The 20086-nt window shown below is 35.6% G+C and overlaps 4 non-coding genes across 4 annotated transcripts; 3 read left to right on the top strand and 1 right to left on the bottom strand.

Moving 5' to 3' along the window:
- Positions 1 to 16976: 16976 nt before the first annotated feature.
- Positions 16977 to 17049, top strand: trnak-cuu (transfer RNA lysine (anticodon CUU)). Its single transcript has one exon. It is a non-coding gene; the product is annotated as a tRNA-Lys (tRNA).
- Positions 17050 to 17190: 141 nt separating this feature from the next.
- On the top strand, positions 17191 to 17264 carry trnan-guu (transfer RNA asparagine (anticodon GUU)). Its single transcript has one exon. It is a non-coding gene; the product is annotated as a tRNA-Asn (tRNA).
- Positions 17265 to 17392: 128 nt separating this feature from the next.
- Positions 17393 to 17466, top strand: trnan-guu (transfer RNA asparagine (anticodon GUU)). Its single transcript has one exon. It is a non-coding gene; the product is annotated as a tRNA-Asn (tRNA).
- Positions 17467 to 19341: 1875 nt separating this feature from the next.
- trnan-guu (transfer RNA asparagine (anticodon GUU)) lies at positions 19342 to 19415 on the bottom strand. The gene has a single exon. It is a non-coding gene; the product is annotated as a tRNA-Asn (tRNA).
- Positions 19416 to 20086: the final 671 nt, after the last annotated feature.

Here is a 20086-nt window from a genome sequence, read left to right as displayed (position 1 = left end):
ACAAAGATTTCATACACCAGCATTCAAAACCAAAACATCAAAGGGTGTTAAAGATGATGAGAATGAATTTAGTCAAGTTTCTCCAAACAATTGACTGTGTATCCACACAATAACCACTAAACATAATGAGCTACAGTATAAGTGGATGAACTAGATAAACTGGATCTTGCCATACTTTCGTTTGGACTCTCCGATGTCTCTGCCTTGTTTTGATTTGCTGTCGAACTGTTTGCATGTGTTGAACTGTTGCTGTTCCACCAGAAAACTGAGATTAACTTCTCCACCTTCAAAGCGCATTACCAAAGGTTATTAAAGTAATATTCATACAAATGAAAATGTTCTATTCTCATCTAGTCTAGGATATTCTAAAATGTTTTCAATAAATGATTTCCACACTGGGGTATATGTCAAACGTCACCTAAACAAACCAGAAAACAGGTTTCATTGCATCTACGGAGAAAATTTTAAGAGCAGTATGAACTTATGGCGATACCTATGGACTTTTAAGGTAATCAACTAACCTATCTAGTTGTTCTCATTGTTGGCTTTTAATTCAATTTTAAAATCAAAATATTAAAAATAACATTTTTAGATAATAAATAAAACTTTTAGAAAACTAAAAGCATTCAGTAGTACTTTTTTTAGTATTTGTTTTTCCTTATTAAACTGTAATTGCAAATTATTAATTTGGGTATTTAATGAAAACCATATTTAGGTTTAAATATGTTTTTTTATATTCTACCATATTCAGTACTATTCACTATTGACGAGTTGCTTATTAGCATGCATATTACTAGCATACTGGCTGTTTATTAGTACTTATAAAGCACACATTAATGCCTTACTGCATATATGATCATTAACTGCATGATCATATTTAACAAAAACCTTACATAATATCAATTAGCAGAAAAGCTCTTAGTTAAACGTCAATATGTGTTCCCTAATCTAACGTATTACCACTTCTGTTACTTCAGTAAAGGTGTTATCACTTTAAGTAAGCTTTATTTTGTAAGTAAGCGATAAAATGTTAACATTTTTAGCTAATCTGATAATGCATTTAGCTACCGATACTCTACAAAGAATACTGCAAATTTTCAAGATTAAATTGGGGTAACTTACCAGAGCAGTGATAGAGCTGTATAACGTCGCCATGTCTAGTCAATAGTTTCCACACTTACAGTGCTCACTGCTTTATGTCTGCTGAGTATAGGTGTACATATATATAAACCCTGCAGCCAACTTTCACTTTCTTTTCGATCTTACAACAGACACCCACGGGCTTTCCCTAAGAAATACCCTAAAACTCTGTAGTTATGAAAACACCACTGAATGCCATCACTAAATCCCTAAACAATCGTATTGCACATATGTCCTAAAGAGAAGTCATTTGCGTGCATTTGTAGTTTTATGCATGCAGATTACACATAAACGTCTTAAAGGAGTAGTTTGTCCAGTAAGAGCCATTTTAATTCTAAGTTTCAAACTTGTCTGTACTAGGTTTGTATGGGAAACATGCAGAATTTTTTTGATTAAACTGTAATGATTTATAGGTCGTAAGACTGCAACAGTAAGCCATTTCCAAATGATACGGCTTTTAACCGGAATCGCCTCCACCTCGTCACCTCCGGGCATGCAAAATACATTTGCATTTCGGTCTTCAAAGCCTGTTACTTCTGTATTGTAACATTCATCTTTTATGTTTTGTTGTTATATTAATAATCTTTATTGTTCCATAATAAATGTTAATAGACTGCATTAAGCAGTTGACTTGTATTTCTGCTGGAAGAAAAAAAATACTTACTATAAGTGCATATACAATATACAGTATATATTTATATTCAAAAGCCAGAGTCACCATAATAAACACGGTAATTCATTTGTGGAGACGTCCTGCCACTCACACGCAGCGGTGAAATAATGTATTTATACATTATTAAAATACACTGAACAACTGAACTGAAACTGGACTATTCAGTGAGAGTTTTTTGGAAACCACCTCAGTTTTAGCCAGTGGGCGTATTCAGAGTCAAAGCGTCATTAGAAATGACACTATATAAACCACACTACCAGGAGGGGTTGCCTATCATATCGACCGATCACCTGAATTAATGCAAGCGGAGTCGTTAGGATTAAGCCTGGGGTATGCGTATAATAGGCACGCGAAAACTTTATTATATGCACGTCAAGCATACGTCGTGCGTATCATGCACGCCAAAGTCAATTTTAGCGTATGAATTGCAGGCCGAATAGAAACAGAAAATCGTGCTATCGATACGCAGTTTTATGAGACCGGGCCCTCGAATCAATATATTAAGCAGGTTTTTGCGATCATATAATTTTAAAACGGTAAGCTCCAGGTAAAAGTGAAAGCATTCAAACAGTAAGTTCAAAACAGGGCTAATGATGCAGAGAATAGTGACCTGGGTCCAGATGCCGGTAAATGTTTTATGTTAAGACAATTTCTTAAGAATTACAGGCAGTTAGCAAAGGAGTAACTGGTCTTGTTATTTTTTTTTTTTTTTTTTTTTTTTTTGCCTTCCCATTAGACCTATTTATGTTTCTATGTAACTGATTTTAAAAAATATATGACCAGTCTTAAAGAAAACAATTAAATGACTAAGCCTTTTATGAATGAACAACATGCCCTCTAGTTGGGTAGTTCAGTGAAGGGGGCGTGTCCGTTCCGTGCGTTTAACCAATGAAATGCTCGGTTACAACCTGCACTCGAACGCTATAGAGCAGTGTTTCTCAACGGGGGCGTTCGGACAGCATCGGGGCGCGCTGGAAGCAATATTTTTGAAAGGGGGGCGTTGAGCTGTTCCTGGGGGGCGTTTGGTCAAGACGAGTTTACACCAAAGATGTATGAGCTGAAACTTTCAAAAGAAAATGGTCTGCCACATCCTAACGCTGTCTTTACTGGATACGTAAAAACGCACTTTCTATATCTATTTCTCAACTTGTCTGTAGCGCCGGCGTGTGGAATCCCGCAGGCAGAAATTGAACGCGGCATCCGTTTACTGTAGCGCTCGCGCTCACTTGTTACTGGAGGACCGATTATAACGGGATCTATGTGCTTTAACACACGTGTCGCGCTGTTCGCTGCTAGTTTACACCAATACTCCCGCTCCTAGACCTGACGGTGTATCATTTCCTTAACAACGACTTCAGTACTTTAGTGTTTGCTTGACTTTCTGTAGCGCAGCTGCTGCGTCAAAACAATAGCAAGCATTTAGACACGATGAAGCAAGAGATTTTTTTTCTTGTTTAGAAAATTTAATATTAATACTTTTTGTTTGCTGATTGGCTGCGGTTGGTTTGAATACCAACTTTCTAAAGAGTTTATTCAAAGCTCACAATTATAGCCTAATTTATATCCACGTGGCTTTTTTGATCCTTTTTTGCTTCTAATGATACTTCTAATGATACTTCAAATGATAAATCAAAAATGTGATGAATGTCATGTGCTATTCAATGACATTAATAAATAAATAAAATTATGTATTCTTCTCATGCTAAGCTACAGTATATTACTACAGCTTTCAGTGTCACATGACCTTTCAGAAATTATGCTGATTGTTGCTTAAGAAACATTTCTTATTATAGCTGGCACAACACACTGACAAAAAAAGATTTGAAATTGAATTGACTATAACAAATATATAAATCAGGACAGCACTAAAATAGTAACTATTTTGGAAATGAGGAGCATATGTTTATTTGGTTATTCTATAACCTTTTCACTTTTATTTTGCCTCTGTCCCAACTTTTTTTGGAGTGGGATGCATACTTCAAATCAATCAATCAATAAATATTTTATAAATAAATGTTTATATTTACAAAATACATTTAAGTTGGTCAGTGAAAACTCTGGAAATCTTTTCTTTGTACTTTTGTCAATTAAATAAACATAAAATAGAATGAACAAATCACAGATTTTATAATTTTACAAAATGTCCCAACTTTTCTAGAATTAGGGTTGTACTTAAGCTATAGCAATGAAAACCACCAACGTGGTCAAAAACTCTGTAAATTAATGTTATTACACTTATTTTAAAATAATTTACTGTAAAAAAGTACTTCACTGTCTTTTTTGATCAATTCAATGCATCCTTGAAATAAAGTAATTTCCTAAAAATCATAATGACTCCATACATTTGAATTACTGTAAATACAATATCAGTCCTCATTATAAACACAAAATAATAATAATCAACTTTAATATTCAGTGAGGACAGTTAGACTATGATTTATTTGATGGGGGGCGGTGAGGGGCCTAGATAATGAGTAGGGGGGCGCTGGCCCAAAAAAGGTTGAGAACCACTGCTATAGAGACAGAGTGCATTTAGGCCACGCCCACATCGATCCAACACTGTCTTATAACAAAAAAAACAGAACAATGTCTAAAAGCTGCTGTGTGACAAGGTGTACAGTGAACAAGCTAAAAACCCAGAACTACGTTTTTATAAGCTGTCGACTCCAAAAAAACGATCGTTTAAGAACAGATTGTTGTAGATGTCAGGGTATTTCACGTTGGGCCATTCAGTTGGATAATTTCTCGAGCAAAGAAGGTAAGGAAAAGGAGCACTGACATAGAAGATAAAATGTAGCTTCTCAATATATCTCCTCCTCTCAGGTTTACATCATAGGGTGGTAAAATAATCCTTTAAAATTGTTAAAAATAATTATTGTTTCCTGTTGCAATTAGCTTGTTTACTGTACACCTTGTCACATAGCAGCTTTTAGGCATTTTTCTGCTTTTTTGTTATAAGTCAGAAATGACAAGGAGGCAGCTTCCCGCAATACAAAGTCAATGGAGAGCGTCGAAACAAAATTCCAACTAATTTCATCCAATTTTAACAACTTTACTTACATTAATCCATATTCATCCACTCAGACTTTGTATTTTTTTTTTTTGTGGGTTTTTAGAAGTAATTGGCAGACCTTTACGCTAATAAAATATTAAAATGTCCTTGTTTACATTTTTTAACTTTTCGGCCAGGGGAAATACCCAGATCTCTGTATAATAATCAATAACTGTTCTCAGCCATTAAGTGTGCTGATATAAAAGTAAAAATACTGAATAAACACATGTGAGTCATTGTTGCTCTTGAATGAAGTCAGTTTTATTTTAGTGTTTTTAAAATAATAAAATAAAAATATTAAAACAAACAAAAAAAAAAAATTAAATGTCACTGAAATATCCAGAACACCTAAGAAAACATGATGCCAATCCCCCATACATCTCTGCCATATGTACATCAACTTAACATAGTCACAACTAGTGAGCTACTACTAAATATAATGTTTTTACAATAATTTTTTAGTAAAGCTGCTTTGCAACGATTTGTATTGTGAAAAGCACTATACAAATAAACATGAATTGAATTGAACTGAATTGTAATAAATTACAGAGGTAACAGTATAAACCTGAGAATTTTATTGTATTATTGTAGTAAATGGCAATGCAATACTTTAAATTTAACAATATTTTATGTAGTGTACTTTAGTGTATTTTAAACAGAAACTTTTTCCTGAGATGTGATTCCTAGGCATGAATCAAATGTACAGTAGTTCCTCCTCGTAGTCCATAGTCTTTCACTGTCTTGTTCACATCCATACAATTTCCTAAAAATATATAAAGTTAGCAATTAATGATTTGCAGGCCCACTCATAGAATTACATAAAAGTTGTTAGTTGTTGCTTTTGTGGCTCAAATTTCCATGTCAATCCATTTCATGACTCATTACAAATGACATGGTCTACATCAGGTCAACTTCAAAAACAATGAATGAATGCTTTATTTACCTTCATAAACCAGAGACATTTTCTCTGGTTTCTTCCCTGCCTGTTCACATGCTTCATTTAGTAAAATAGAGATTCTTTCTCGTGGGTACATGTCCACTTCCATGGTCTTTCCAGCACATATTACAATGACGTTGATTCTGTCCGTTGATTCTGCAGTTTCATCAGCGTAGTAATGTAGTGGGATGTGTGGATGATCTGAAATAACAGAGCAAAATAATGATTAAATAACATTAAAATCATAAAAGTTGATTAAGTTGATTTGATCCATTGGGAATTTATTGTACAGAGTTAGAGTTATAAAGTGGCCGTTTCGTACCAGAGTGACCTGAGTGTGTGTTTACAGTGGTTTGTGAAGGCTGGCTTCTCTCTTGGACCTCAGACACCAATGTCTGAGAAGGTTTTGTGATTGGAATGTCATCTGAAAGCAAATTAATGCTTTTTTTAAAGCCAAACTTGCTTTTATGTGTATTAAAATATACTGATGAGTTGTGCACAAAAATCCATAAATGTGTATTAAGAAAGTAAATTGTCAAAAAACAATTCCATGTTGACTAGCTTCAATATTACATTACAATTTCAGGATCTAAATCAGTGATGACAGCAATAAATTAAAGAATGATTTCATACACTACTATTCAAAATCAATAGATCAAAAGGTGTTTAAGATAATGAGAACAAATTCAGTTTAAGTGTATGTACAAAACAACCACTAAACATAATGAGCTACAGTATGAGCTAGTGGATGAACTAGATAAACTGGATGTTCGCCATACTTTTGTTTGAATTATCTGTTGGCTCTGCCTGGTTCTGATTTGCTGTCAATCTGTTGGCAGGTCTTGAACTGCTGCTGTTCCACCAAAAGATTGAGAAGATGTTCTCCACCTTCAAAACACATTACCAATCAAAGGTTATTAATATCCATCCAAAAGGAAATGTTGTTCTAATCTCGTCTAGTTTAGTCTTGGCTTTTCTAAAAAAAAAAAAAAATTCAATAAATGATTTCCACAATGGGATCTATGTCAAATGTCACTTAAACAAACCGGAAAACAGGTTTCATTGCATCTGCTTGTTGGAGAGTAGTAACAGCAGTATGAACTTACGGTGATATATGGACTTTTAAGGTAATTAACTAACCTAGCTAGTTTTTTGCTAACCTACCATTGTTGCTGCTTAAATCAATTTTAATATCAATAGTGTTGGGTTCAAGTCCACCTAAGTCGAGTCCGAGTCGAGTCTGAGTCCAAGGAAACACTACTGTTTGTCAGTATCTCAACATTGTTTTAACCCGGGGTTGCCAAAACCCAGACATGGAGGGCCGATTTAGCTCCAGCCCCAATTAAACACACCTGAAACAGCTAATCAAGCTCATACTAGGCATACTAGAAACCCCCTGGCAGGTGTGTTGAGGCAAGCTGAAGCTAAATCAAGGACCAGGACCAGTTTGGGCTCCCCTGTTTTTAACCTATACAACTAGAAAAACACAGTGTCAAATGAAATGTAAGAAAAGCAAACCTCTATTGGATCTTGCCATTTTGAGTTTTGATTTCACAACATCTCATAATTAGTGTCCTACTCTGCTTAGCAAACTTAAAGTCATGTAAGAGAAGTTATGGCTGGCATATATTGTGACATATTTCAGAGTGAAATATGGGTGGGACTTGACTTCATTCATTAATATAGTAAATGTATAAATTGGTGAATGGGACCTTAAGAGCAGAAAATGGTCTGATTGTGGCTATGTGTGTTTTGGTTTTCAATTGACAAATGGTTAGACCTTAGAGAGTGCATTTTGAATTTTTCTTGGATGAAAATGAGGCTGTGAGGGATAAACTTTACAATGGCACACATTGTGTATAAAAGTCCTACATATACTTTCCATAAGTCACAACCAACTCACACCTGTTTTATTTTTAATGCATTTATAGTTACATTGATTACAATAAATTACATTATGTAAGGAATAACTGATGATGGGCCATTGAATTATTAGAAAATCAAGCACACCCAAGGTGGTTTTGGACCCATAAAAAATTCTTTGAAGCTAGAAACTGCCACCATGTTTAAAAAAATAATAATAATTTTAATAGGCTACAGCAAAAACGAATAAACTAATGTAAGTAAAACATTCTCAAACTTAGGCAAGTAAACACTCCAAGTATTACTTATAAGCAAAATGATAAATAATTTTAAGTTTTTCCGATAGGTCTATCTAAAGGCTTCTACAGAAACAGCCTACTGTAGATATTTCATGAAGTAATAAATGTAAAAATAAAACACTGCAAAATCTTCACTGTATACATTAAAGATGATTTATTAAAGTTAATACGCGATTCAGTCAAGAACAGTGAGTGATTTTCTCTTTTTCTTTTGTTGTTTGATTAACATTTACGAGGCGGTCCAAGTATATAACCGTGTATTTCCACTGGCACGCAACGAGCAGAGCGATGTGGGCGTTTTCAATTAATTCCTATGCAAACTGTGCTTAAACGCTCGCGCAGTGCGTTTACGCTCAACTTCCATAGGAATGAATGGAAAACGCTCGCTTCGTCCTGCTCGCTACGCTGTAGTGGAAATACCATAGACATATATAGAGAGTAGCCGCCGCATCGACCGATACTCCCTACTGGGGCTGACGAGACGTGGGGCCGCCATCTTGGACCGGTCACCCGCTCCACTCAGTGTAATCTGTTTGGCAGGTGTAATGAGCTGTCAACGCATTTAATTAATCATACCTCACGGAATACCGAACTGATTTTCACGCGATTTTTTTTGCTGCAAAGGTCATAAATGTAGCTGTGATACATGACACATGGTTTGGCGTATTTTAATATTGATAGTGAGCTTAACAGTAATATAATGAATATCTCCGTTCCTGTGATAGTATTGGGTCTTTTAAGAGGGTCTAAAGACTTACAACATGGACTTAGTTCATTAAGCACTTCTAATGCGTTATGGTTTGTATAGTTTTATTCTATTTTCATTTGGCTATTTATTAATTTGACATTGTTGTTCATTACTGATATTCTCCTTAATGTAGTCTTACCATGCTGTTATTATATTTTACTTGAATTGACATTGTTTATTATTGCTGTTTTCCCTCATTTTCATTGTTTATTTCATTATGCTATTGACTGAATTGACGTTGTTCATTTTTGCTATTCTCCTTATTAGCTATAATCTGACCAACATCTCAATCTGTTCCCTGTTAAATTTAAGTATTATATTGTTTTATATTTATGTCACTTTGGACAAGAGCGCAACCATAACCATATGAGGTGTAGGCTATGATAGGAATTTTGCAAATCACACACTATAAATATGATAGAGAAGCAGAAACAGATAGTGACGGTAAAGGTATTTTAATAAGTTGAAGAAACACTATGTGAATATTACATTAGAGTCTACTTGGAGTATTTCATTCTCTCTCGCTCACACACACACACACACACACACTAAAAACCCTGATAAAGGACTGTTTTGCAGAGCTTTTTTCTCGTGCTCCCTTTCTGAAGTTCAAGAGAGGTGAGCTTGGCAATGTGGTGCAGCCTTATCTTATGTTCAGGCATGTTCTCTCATCGCTATGCGATGTAATCAATTCCAGAGTATGCCCGGTCCAAGATGGCGGCCGCATTTCTCGTTTCCAGCAGCCAATGCGGCGTCTATCTCTATATATGTCTATGGGAAATACGGCGTAAAACTGCAGACCGGAGATCTCCAAAATGGGGCGGGAACTCCAAAAGTGGGCAGAACCTCCAAAATGGGGCGAGGTCTCGTTGCGCAAAGACTTTCCCCATTGGCTCTGGCTTCAGCCTATTGTTATTGACTTACATTTCAAAACTAAACTTTAGAAAATAAACAGTTTTTAGTTATTCTCAAATAAAATAAACTATGCTATATAAATAAATATCCTCAGTGAGAGCAGAGCCCCAAAGCTCGTGGCCAGTGGTTAATGATATAAACGGGAATCACCCACGAGCTCTCCCGCGAGCCGTCCCAGTGAAGCGCTGGGGAAAGGTTTTACTCTATCGCTTTGTTTTAAGCAACGGGGGCGTCCCGGTTCTTGAAATTCACAGGGTAGGAGGGGGTAGTCATGCTGAATGTAACTAAAAAGGTCAAATTTTCCGGTGAGGTCCGGTTGGGGAGTTACAGAGCGGCCCGACGATCTCATATCGCATAATCTTATTAACTGTTTATCTGCCACGCTATTCAGCGCCAATCCCGCTGTGCAGTCAATTTCACTGGTTAAGATTAGGGTAAGGTGTGGGGGTAGGTTTAGGGGTTAGCATCTGTGTAGCATAGTGTAGGTAATCAACATTGCGATTGACACAACCAATAAAATCTTTAAAATCAGCTGTGAGGCGGAGTTTGCGCTGAAGTGGATTGGGGGGAAAATTGCGCATGCGTGTCATGTGCCTGTCTGTCAAAGGGAGGAAGCCTCGCCCTGTTTTGGAGCGCACACCCTGTTTTGGAGTTCCCGCCCCCATTTGGAGATCTTTAAGCTGCAGTTATATACCTCTCACGCGGGGTATATCTGACGAACAGATCAAATATTTTGACGCATGGTCAGTATTTCTCCCAACTGTTCAGGTTTACTTAAGACAAAACCACTGCATTTACATGAATAATCTCCGACTAGCATTTGTGTAGCAATAACAGAACCTATTAGAAGCGAAAGAGAACTCGGCATTCGCACACTGACTGAGAGCGCGTTCTGTGAGCGCGCTTTGAGTGTGTGCGCACATACTGTAAAGCAGGAGTGCTCAACCTTGGTCCTGGAGATCGACATTCCTGCAGTTCAGCTCCAACCCTGACCAAATACACCTGAACCAGCGAATTAGGATCTCAAGGAGCACTTGATAATTACAGACAGGTGTGTTTGATTAGGGTTGGAACTAAACTCTGCAGGAAAGTCGATCTCCAGGAACAGGGTTGGGCACCGCTGCTGTAAAGTAATCTATACTGGACAAGATTTAAAAACACATGCAAATACTAAATATCACTGTCGTGATAATGCATCGAGTCAGTGACGGTCCGTGACACTCTAAATATCAAAATGTTAAAAATAACACTTTTTATGTAACAGATACTTAAGTATTTACTTCAGTAAAGGTGTTAGCACTTTAGATAAGCTTTATTTTGTAAGTAAAAGATAAAATGTTAACGTTTTTAGCTAATCTGATAATGGTAGGCTTTCAGATTGCCATAGTTAAATCCAGTACAAAGAATACTGCAAATTTTCAAGATTAAATTGGAGTAACTTACCCGAGCAGTGAAATAGCTGTATAATGTGCCCATGTCTACTCAACAGTTTCCACACTTGGCTCACAGTGCTCACATGATTTACACCTGATGATTATATAAATGGATGCAGCCTACTTTCATTTTCTTTCTCTGATCTTGCTCTTTTAGCAGCCACCCACAGGCTTTCACTTGGAAATACCCTAGAATGCTGCACTAATGAAAACAGCATTGAATACCATCACTAAATCCCTAAACAAACGTATTGGCACATATGCCCTAAAGTGAAGTAAATTGCACTCATTTGCATGTAAATATCTTAAAAGCGTAGTTTGTCCAATATGATGCGACATTAATTATAGGTTTCGTACATGTCTGCAGTCAATCTATAGGTTTGTCTGGGGAACAGGCTGAATGTTTTGTTGTAATTGTAATGATTTATAGGTTGCAAGATTGCAACAGTAAGTCATATCCAAATAATGCAGCCTTTAACTGGTATGACCTCCACCTCTTCACCTCCAGGCATGCAAAAGTATGCATTTCAGTCTTGAAAGCCTGTTACTTCTGTATTGTAACATTTCATCTGTTATGTTTTGTTGTTATATTAATCTTTAAAGTAATGTTCCATATTAAATGTTAATTCATTGACAGCATTAAGCTGTTGACTTGTATTTCATCTGGAAGAAAAAAATACTATAAGGGTATATACAAAATGAAGTATTTATTTTTACCTTCAAAAGCCAGAGTCATTCTCTTTGGCTTTTCCCCCCTTTCCTTTCACATGCTTCCGAGCAAATGTAGATTCATTCCAATGGAAATATGTCCACCTCCATGATTTTCCCATTAAATATCACAATGATATTTTTCCAGACAACATCTTCAATTTGTAGAAGAAACGTTCTCCAGTCCTGTGTTATATCCTGTTGTAGAGTGTCTGAAATAGAGGATTATCAGAAACAATTATAGTAGCTTAAATGTCTTCACACTTTTTAGTCATTTTTTAAATCATGTATTAAACCCAAAGTTCTCAAACTGTAAGGTGCAAAAGTACTTCTGTTAACATTTCTACAGACTTTAAAACACTTAAAATATAACACCATAATAAACAAAGTAATTCATTTAGGTAAATCATTCACTCGTTTCAAAGTCTTTTTGATGTGTGATTTATGGAGACGTCCTCACACGCAGCTGTGAAATCATGCTTATGCATTATTAAAATGCACTGGTTATTAAAACAGAAAAAATCCAAAACAACTGAACTGAAACTGGACTATTCACACTGTTTAACCAGTTAGACCTCTTTGGAAACCACCTCAGTTTTTGCTGGGAAAACACCTCAGAGGCCAGTTGCTAGACTTAGCCTTTATGTGAAGACTATGTCTTAAGAATTAGTCTCACCAGGCAGTTATCAAAGGGGTAACTGGTCTTGCTTTTCACATTCAAATTAAACCTATATATGTTTATATGTAACTGATTTAAAAATGTATGTATGACCACTCTTACAGGAAAACAATTAAATGACTAAGCATTTCATGCAACCGCCACAGGTTTTCCTTTCACTTTTTCTTATAGCTTGTAGAGTTCACTTCAGCACACTGATATATTGTCTAATAGTGAGTTCCTGGTTCCTCCATCTGGTTCATTGCCCGCTGCTTATGTAAGCTACTGAATTTTTTAATAACCTGTGGTTTAAAAAATGCAGTCTATAGTTAGGGAGCTCAGGAGGTGTTAGTACCTGCCTGTCAGCCCACTAGCTCAGTCTTAGGAGAGCATGATACTCTTAAAGGGATAGTTTACTCACCCTCATGTCATTCCAAAGCTGTAAGACCTTTGTTCATTTTCGGAACACAAATTAAGATATTTTTGATGAAATTCAAAAACTCTCTGACCCTCCATAGACAGCAATTTAATTTTTCCCGGGATAGTTATCCACCCATGATTGAGAGTACCACGACACATGCATGTGATGCTGCGGATGTGGAACATGCATGCGCTGCACTTTGTTTACCATCAGAAGAATGTACACACATATGTTATGGTATTCTCGATAATGCCAGAGGACTGCAAGATTACGTAATTTAATTGCAAAATAAATGTAATTGTAATTAGTTACAGTTACTGAGAAAAAATATGTAATTAAATTACAGTTACTTTTGAAAAATGCCAGTGATTACAAAGGGGATTACATCTGAGTTTTTTCACACACCCACTCCCACTTACAGATTTATTTGCCTTTTTTTAGATTGTATTGACTGCTCTAAAATGAGACACCAATGTTTCAGGAGTTTAGGACAGAATAGGACACATGCTTATTCGTTAACTGTTTTATTTACTATTTGGGTTTGTGCATAAACTTTATTTTTTAAGATTGTTTTTTCCAAGGCATTGTTGGATGCCAGTGTTTTCTGTCATAACTATGCAAACATTTGATTTCAAACCCAGTATCATAGCTATTAAACTATGATGTTATTTATGTTATGATCTTGTTATGACATATAGCGCAACTGCGCTCACGGTGACCCGAGTTCGATTCCTGTCCTGAGGTCCTTTGCTGATCCTGCTCCCCTCTCCCCTCCCAGCTCTTTCCTGTCATCTCTCTACTGTCCTATCACAATAAAAGGCATAAAAAGCCCAAAAATATAAGTAAAAAAAAAGTCTGAATTTGTGGTGGCTGTGCTTTAAATTAAATTATTACACAGCTCAGACTCTTTCAGGCAACTTAAGTCAGTGCTATATGCTTGATTCTTGGCGGAAGCTTTGCATTTTGTTAGCTAATAAAATATTAAAGCTTAATTCAATATTATGTGTACAATTTCTTAATTCTGTCATCCTGCTATCGTGGATTTGCTCTATTGTTTCATACAAATGCAGCTGTTTTTTTTTTTGTACACTGTAATGGATTATAAGATAACTAACAAACTTGTACTACTACTTAATTATTTATGTGGTGAAATGTTGTGTAAGAAAAGTGGTATGACTGCACTGTATCCCTAAAATGTCTAGTTTGAACTTGCCGTTTGCTAGCAACTGATTTCTTCATGGAAGCTTTGCATTCAAATATTTCAACAGATCAGTGTTTTGTGTCTACTAATTTTGACAAAACATCTAAATAATCTATCAAGCAGCTGTGTAATAAGTGAGATAATGTACTTTCAGCCAGTTGTTATCGCAAAATAAAGATGTATGTTATCCCTTACTTATAATCTTAATTCAAGTGATAAAGGATTTTGAAAGTCTGACAGTAATCAGTGTTGAGTGCTACTGTAAGGTTACCTCTGCCTGGTTTAAATGTTTGACAAAATGATTAACAGTTGAAAATATTAGAAATTTAGAAAAGTAATCAAAAAGTAATTAAAAGTAATGCTACATTACTTTAATAAAGTAATTGAACAGTTACACTACTTATTACATTTTAAATCAAGTAACTTGTAATCTGTAACCTATTACATTTCCAAAGTAACCTTCTCAGCACTGTATCTGAGTGTCAGAGAGCTCTCGCAATAAATCAAAAATATCTTAATTTGTGTTTCGAAGTCGTATGTGTTAAAAACGACATGAAGGTGAGTAATTAATGACAGAATTTTCATTTTTGGGTGAACTATTCCGTTAATGTGGGGTTCGAGCCCCACATTGGGCGTACAGTTTTCCAGTTTACATCAAACCTAGTGACGACACCCTAAAAGTTGCGATAGTCCTATACACGAAAGAAAAAGGATAGACTTTACAATAGTCTTTACAATATCTATTAATATCTATTAATAGTCTTCTATACAATAGTCTATTACAATATTACAATACTATATAAAGGTCCTAGATCATGAACTTTCACAACTCAATTTTGTTTTTTTTTTCGAGTGGAAGTTTTTATTTTCAGGAAGTCGTTCTGAGCATTGAGTGGATTCTACTAAACGCATGATTTTTCCCCCAAACCACTTTAGTGCTAACTCCACCCCGTAGCCATTTCTAAAGATTTCATTGGTCATATGCTGACAACAGTGACGATTATTACAATGCTACAACCAATCCTAACCCCGAACCCTAACCCACGTTCGACCTTAACCACTGAATCTAGCTGCGGGGTGGGATTTACGCTGAATTCGCAATTGAAACACTTCTGATTAGGCATTGCAAATTGGCAGATATGCCTGGGATTGGCTACTTTGCTCAACGCTGCTATAACACGTGAATAGAAACCTTTGAAGTCCTCCAGAAAGCAAAGGCAAACATAAAACACATTGTTAAATTTCGCCAGTAGGCTTATGTTGTTATTACAGCTTCAGCTGAGGGGCCTGCACCCGTCACAGGTAAAATGATTCCCTGTTTAGGATTTGAATGTTGGTGCACAAGGTAAATACATCTAGTGTTGTTTATTGTGGAAATTACCTTTTATGTGCTAATTTAGCTTTAAACGCGGAGTTGATTAACAACTCATCCTGTGTTTATTCTGAAGGCAGACCACGTTTGTGCATCTCCGTCTGTAATAACAGTGCAAATCTTCTCCGCTGCCTTAGCGGTTTTAAAAGAAGTCATTAAAATGTAGGCTACAAACGTTTTGCCTCATTTGAGACTAGTTTGTACCATATTGTATTATATTGTAAAGACAGTGTTATTCATCATTTTAATACTAAGTTGTATTGTATTGTTGTTTTTACACACAAAATATAGTTTATCAGTGATAAACTTTTCGACTGAATGGCTATTAACTGTGAATAGACAGAGTGTCAGTCAATGCATTGGAAAATGCAGCGTGCATAAACGTAAATAAACGAAGCTTCTTGTCAGTCTTTTTTTCCAAGAAGCAAGTAACTTGCTAACTCCACCCTGTAGCCAGTTCTAAAGATTTCATTGGTCATGGCGACAACAACCTAAATTGGCAACATAAACACCTCTTATTAGCTATTGCGTTCACGAAATTAGCAGCTATGTCTGTGATTGGCTACTTTGCTCAATGCTGCAATAACACGTGAATAGAAACCCGCCTTCCAGAATACGAACACGTACTGGATTATTTGCTAAATTTCAACGGTATGTTCTTATTACAGCTTCAACTGAGGGGCCTACATACAGGATTTGATTGTTGGAGCGGAAGGTAAATAAATCTAGTATTGTTTATTGTGAAAATAGTTCTTTATGTGCTGAATTAGCTGTAGAACTGTAGTCGATTAAGAGCTGGTGTTTATTCTGAAGGCAGACCACGTTTATGTATCTCCGTCTGAAATATAGCCATCAAATCAGTGCATATGCGTTCCCTCCGCTTTAAAACGAGTTTTTAAAATGAAAAAATAAATAAATAAAAATCCTCATTTGACCAGTTTTGTATCGACTGCACCAGCGCAAAAACAGTGTTTTTCATAATTTTAATACTATGTAGTAGTTTATTGTTTTTACACACAAAATACAGTTTATCGGCGACTTTAACTGACAGAGTTCTGAGAACTATTTTATTCGACATTTGAAAAGAACGGGCGAGGTGAATGTCTTTGCTGTTAACTTGTGTAATGTGTAATGTGTCTATACATTAAAACGTATACTGGACTGTACTCTGTTGTCACACATCATTTCAGCGGTCTCGCATTGCAGTAAACTGCGGCGGACTCTTACAAGTGGACTAAAAAGATCACTGTTTCACTGTTAGGACCGAAAACTTTGCTTTTTGAATTTTTATTCTATTGAATTTTTAGAACCGCTATAAACCGCTTTAAGCTCATCTCTCTCTGTATGTGTGGGTCGCAGGTGTTTTGAGTAGAAAGAAACATGTCTAATTGCAAACAAGTAAAGGACATATAAATAATGAACCGTAGCATTAATGTGGAAGTCTAAGTGCAATTCATGGAAATATAGATGTAGGCTGCTTAATGTTACATGATTTGTTGGCGAAACAGTGCGAAAGTGTGGCGTTTTGTACTGTATATTAAAACTGCGTATCGCAAGCCCGGCTAGCTCAGTCGGTAGAGCATGAGACTCTTAATCTCAGGGTCGTGGGTTCGAGCCCCACGTTGGGCGCAATGTTTTGCACTTTTGAATGTACTAAACACGTGTAATGTTACATAGGAAAAAACTCAGCTTATATTGTGTTTTGTTTTGGGCAATTGAGCTGGAACGTAAAGCATAAAACGCTGTGACGTCATGATGGTGCGCATCCCCGTCTCTGTGGCGCAATCGGTTAGCGCGTTCGGCTGTTAACCGAAAGGTTGGTGGTTCGAGCCCACCCAGGGACGCATGTCTTTATGCTTTATACGACTGCCACCTAGCGGTGTGCATCAACTCAGAGACGAACATTTTTAGGCTTTATACCACTGCCATCTAGTGGCTTAAATGTTCTACCGTTCGGCGACGCGTCATCATCGTCTCTGTGGCGCAATCGGTTAGCGCGTTCGGCTGTTAACCGAAAGGTTGGTGGTTCGAGCCCACCCAGGGACGAAAATAGCTTTTGCATTGCTTTAAAAATTAAAGATTCTTTGAAAGCCCAAGCCTGTAAATGCTGGAAATTATTTATAATAATTATTCCATAATAACAGCATTTGTTTTTTTATGTAAAATGATTTTAATAAACATACATATCATAGAAATTAATTAATTTATTTTATTTTGAAATATACATATGAATGCATGAGAGAAAATATTTTTACAGCAAATGTACATGTTGGTGACTGTATTTTACTTCTTATTTTGGATTTTTACGAATAGAGATGAATACATAAAACTAATGTGATTCACTTCAGGTAGTTTAGTAGTTTAATTATTGTGTTTGAAAAGGTAGATTTCAAGAGTATCTGCAGTTAGTAAACAAAACGGAACATGAATCACTGAACGTGTCAGCGATCTCACCTCTAGAGGGCGCTCTCGTACCGTATATTGACAGTCGGTATGGATTTTTGGGCTATAGGGTCTATAAAGTAAAAAAATGTTACTGCATTGAGTTATGATGTATACTAAATATTCTAATGGATTTATTAAAACTGTAATCAATAATATGGCTTATTTAGGGTTAACTCAGGTAAAGTGTACCACTTTTTGCAAAATGTGTAATTTATAAACTGTTTTTTTTTTTCTTTTCTTTTGTTAACTTTAAGGTCCAGCTGTAATATTTCAGTTTGAATACAATTTATATAAAGTGTTATTTGCAAGATATATACCAAAAAACATTTTGAGGTCATGTACTCCAGACAAAATTCTTTTCAGGTAAAGTGGGCCAACATTTATTTATCAAAAATTATTCTGCATCTTAATTAAAAACACATGATTTATAAACACATATGATCAGCAAAAAACATACTTAAGAAACTCAAAAAATATATAACCAACAGGTTATGAGTAAAATAAATCATATGTAAATCCACATCTCAATTCATGTGTAAAATTCCAAACAACTGAAAGAATATGTTGTGTTGACATTAAATTTGATGAAATCTGAATATCAGAATATACAGGAATCAGAATACTGACAAAAATGAAAGATATGACTATAACACATGCAACAAGAAATAGACAAAAGAACATTTAAAATGATACAAGAACATTTAAAATGATAACCATATGTAAAATGTTTTTCTGTCTATGCTTTCTAAACACTTATATTTCAAAGCTTTATATTCTACATTTATATTTTTCTCATCTCATCCTTTCTTCACTCCACAGATTGAACTTAATGCCTTGACTTCCTTTCTGTTCTTTTTTTTTCTTTTCTTCCATCTCTGACTTGAATTCTGTGAGACTGCTGTCTTATTTAGTAAACTGTAAATATCAACTATAAATATCAGTTTATTTAATGAATTTGGGTATAATTACTGAAGGGTAAACGTCGACCCACTTTACCTGAATCCCACGGCCCACTTTATCTAACATGTTCAGCCAAAGTGGGGCAGCAATATTTAAACACCTTACAAGAAAACTAACATTTTTTTTTTTTTTTTTTACCAGTTTTATTCTTTGTTGATGGTAGCACTGAATAAATCAGGAAATGTTTCAGTAATGTTGTTTACATTTAGTGAGTCACCTTACAAGTTACAAATCTTATGTCAAAGGGTTTTCTAGTGTCATATTGCATCAACCAAAACTATTTGATTATTTGGAGAAATAGCATCCCTTTAATTAAGAGCAATTGTTATGCTCTGAAAGTGTAAACCCTTTGAGCACAGTACAATCAAGCTTAAACGGCCCACTTTACCTGAATTCATCCTAATAAAACATGAAGTATTTGCATTAAAATAATTTCTAATAAAATAGACAACTAAATTTAGTTACTTTATGATGTAGTTCCAGCAATCCTACTGACTGAAATCCAAAAACTGTTTGCGTCCCTGGGTGGGCTCGAACCACCAACCTTTCGGTTAACAGCCGAACGCGCTAACCGATTGCGCCACAGAGACGGGGTTGCAGCAGTTTTCAAAACTGAAGCAGTTCATGTGAGGGTACAGGGATAGGAGACACATATTAGTAACAGACTCATTATTATTAAGAAACGTTACATTATTAAGAAACATTATTATTAAGTTACAATATGTGTCTTATATAAAATAATATATTATACCTTTAAGTTACATATTTGTTCTACCATTTATAATGGCTTTGTAGAATGTCCACTAGATGGCAGTACAGACTAACACGTGGACAATGGAACACAGTAGGTAAGTAAAGTTTGACAACAAAGTTTATTGTTGGCTTGACAAAGCCCTCTCTTGAGAGTTCAAAATAAGTTTTAAGTTTAAATGTTTTACTTGGAAAAGTCAAACAGACCAATACAAACTCAGTCAGACCGTATTAGACTACTTCAAACCCCATTAGACCTCATCAAACTGCTAAGAAACCAGAAATGAGCCACTGAGTCCTCCGCTGGGATTCCTAGGCATTGTTAACATGTTGCTGGCATGTTTTTAGTTTTTTTTTTTTAGCATGCTTTAATATATTTTAAAATGTTAAATGGTATAACATTTGCACATTGTTAGCATGTCCTGTCCTGTTTTAGCACATTGCTAGCATTTTTACCACGTTGTTAATATGTTAAGCACATTTTTAGCATGTGATAAGCAACATGAATTAT

The sequence above is a fragment of the Labeo rohita genome, chromosome 7 (assembly GCF_022985175.1).
Source record: "Labeo rohita strain BAU-BD-2019 chromosome 7, IGBB_LRoh.1.0, whole genome shotgun sequence".
Classification (NCBI taxonomy): Eukaryota; Metazoa; Chordata; class Actinopteri; order Cypriniformes; family Cyprinidae; genus Labeo; species Labeo rohita.
This window is presented reverse-complemented; position numbering and strand designations above follow the sequence as displayed.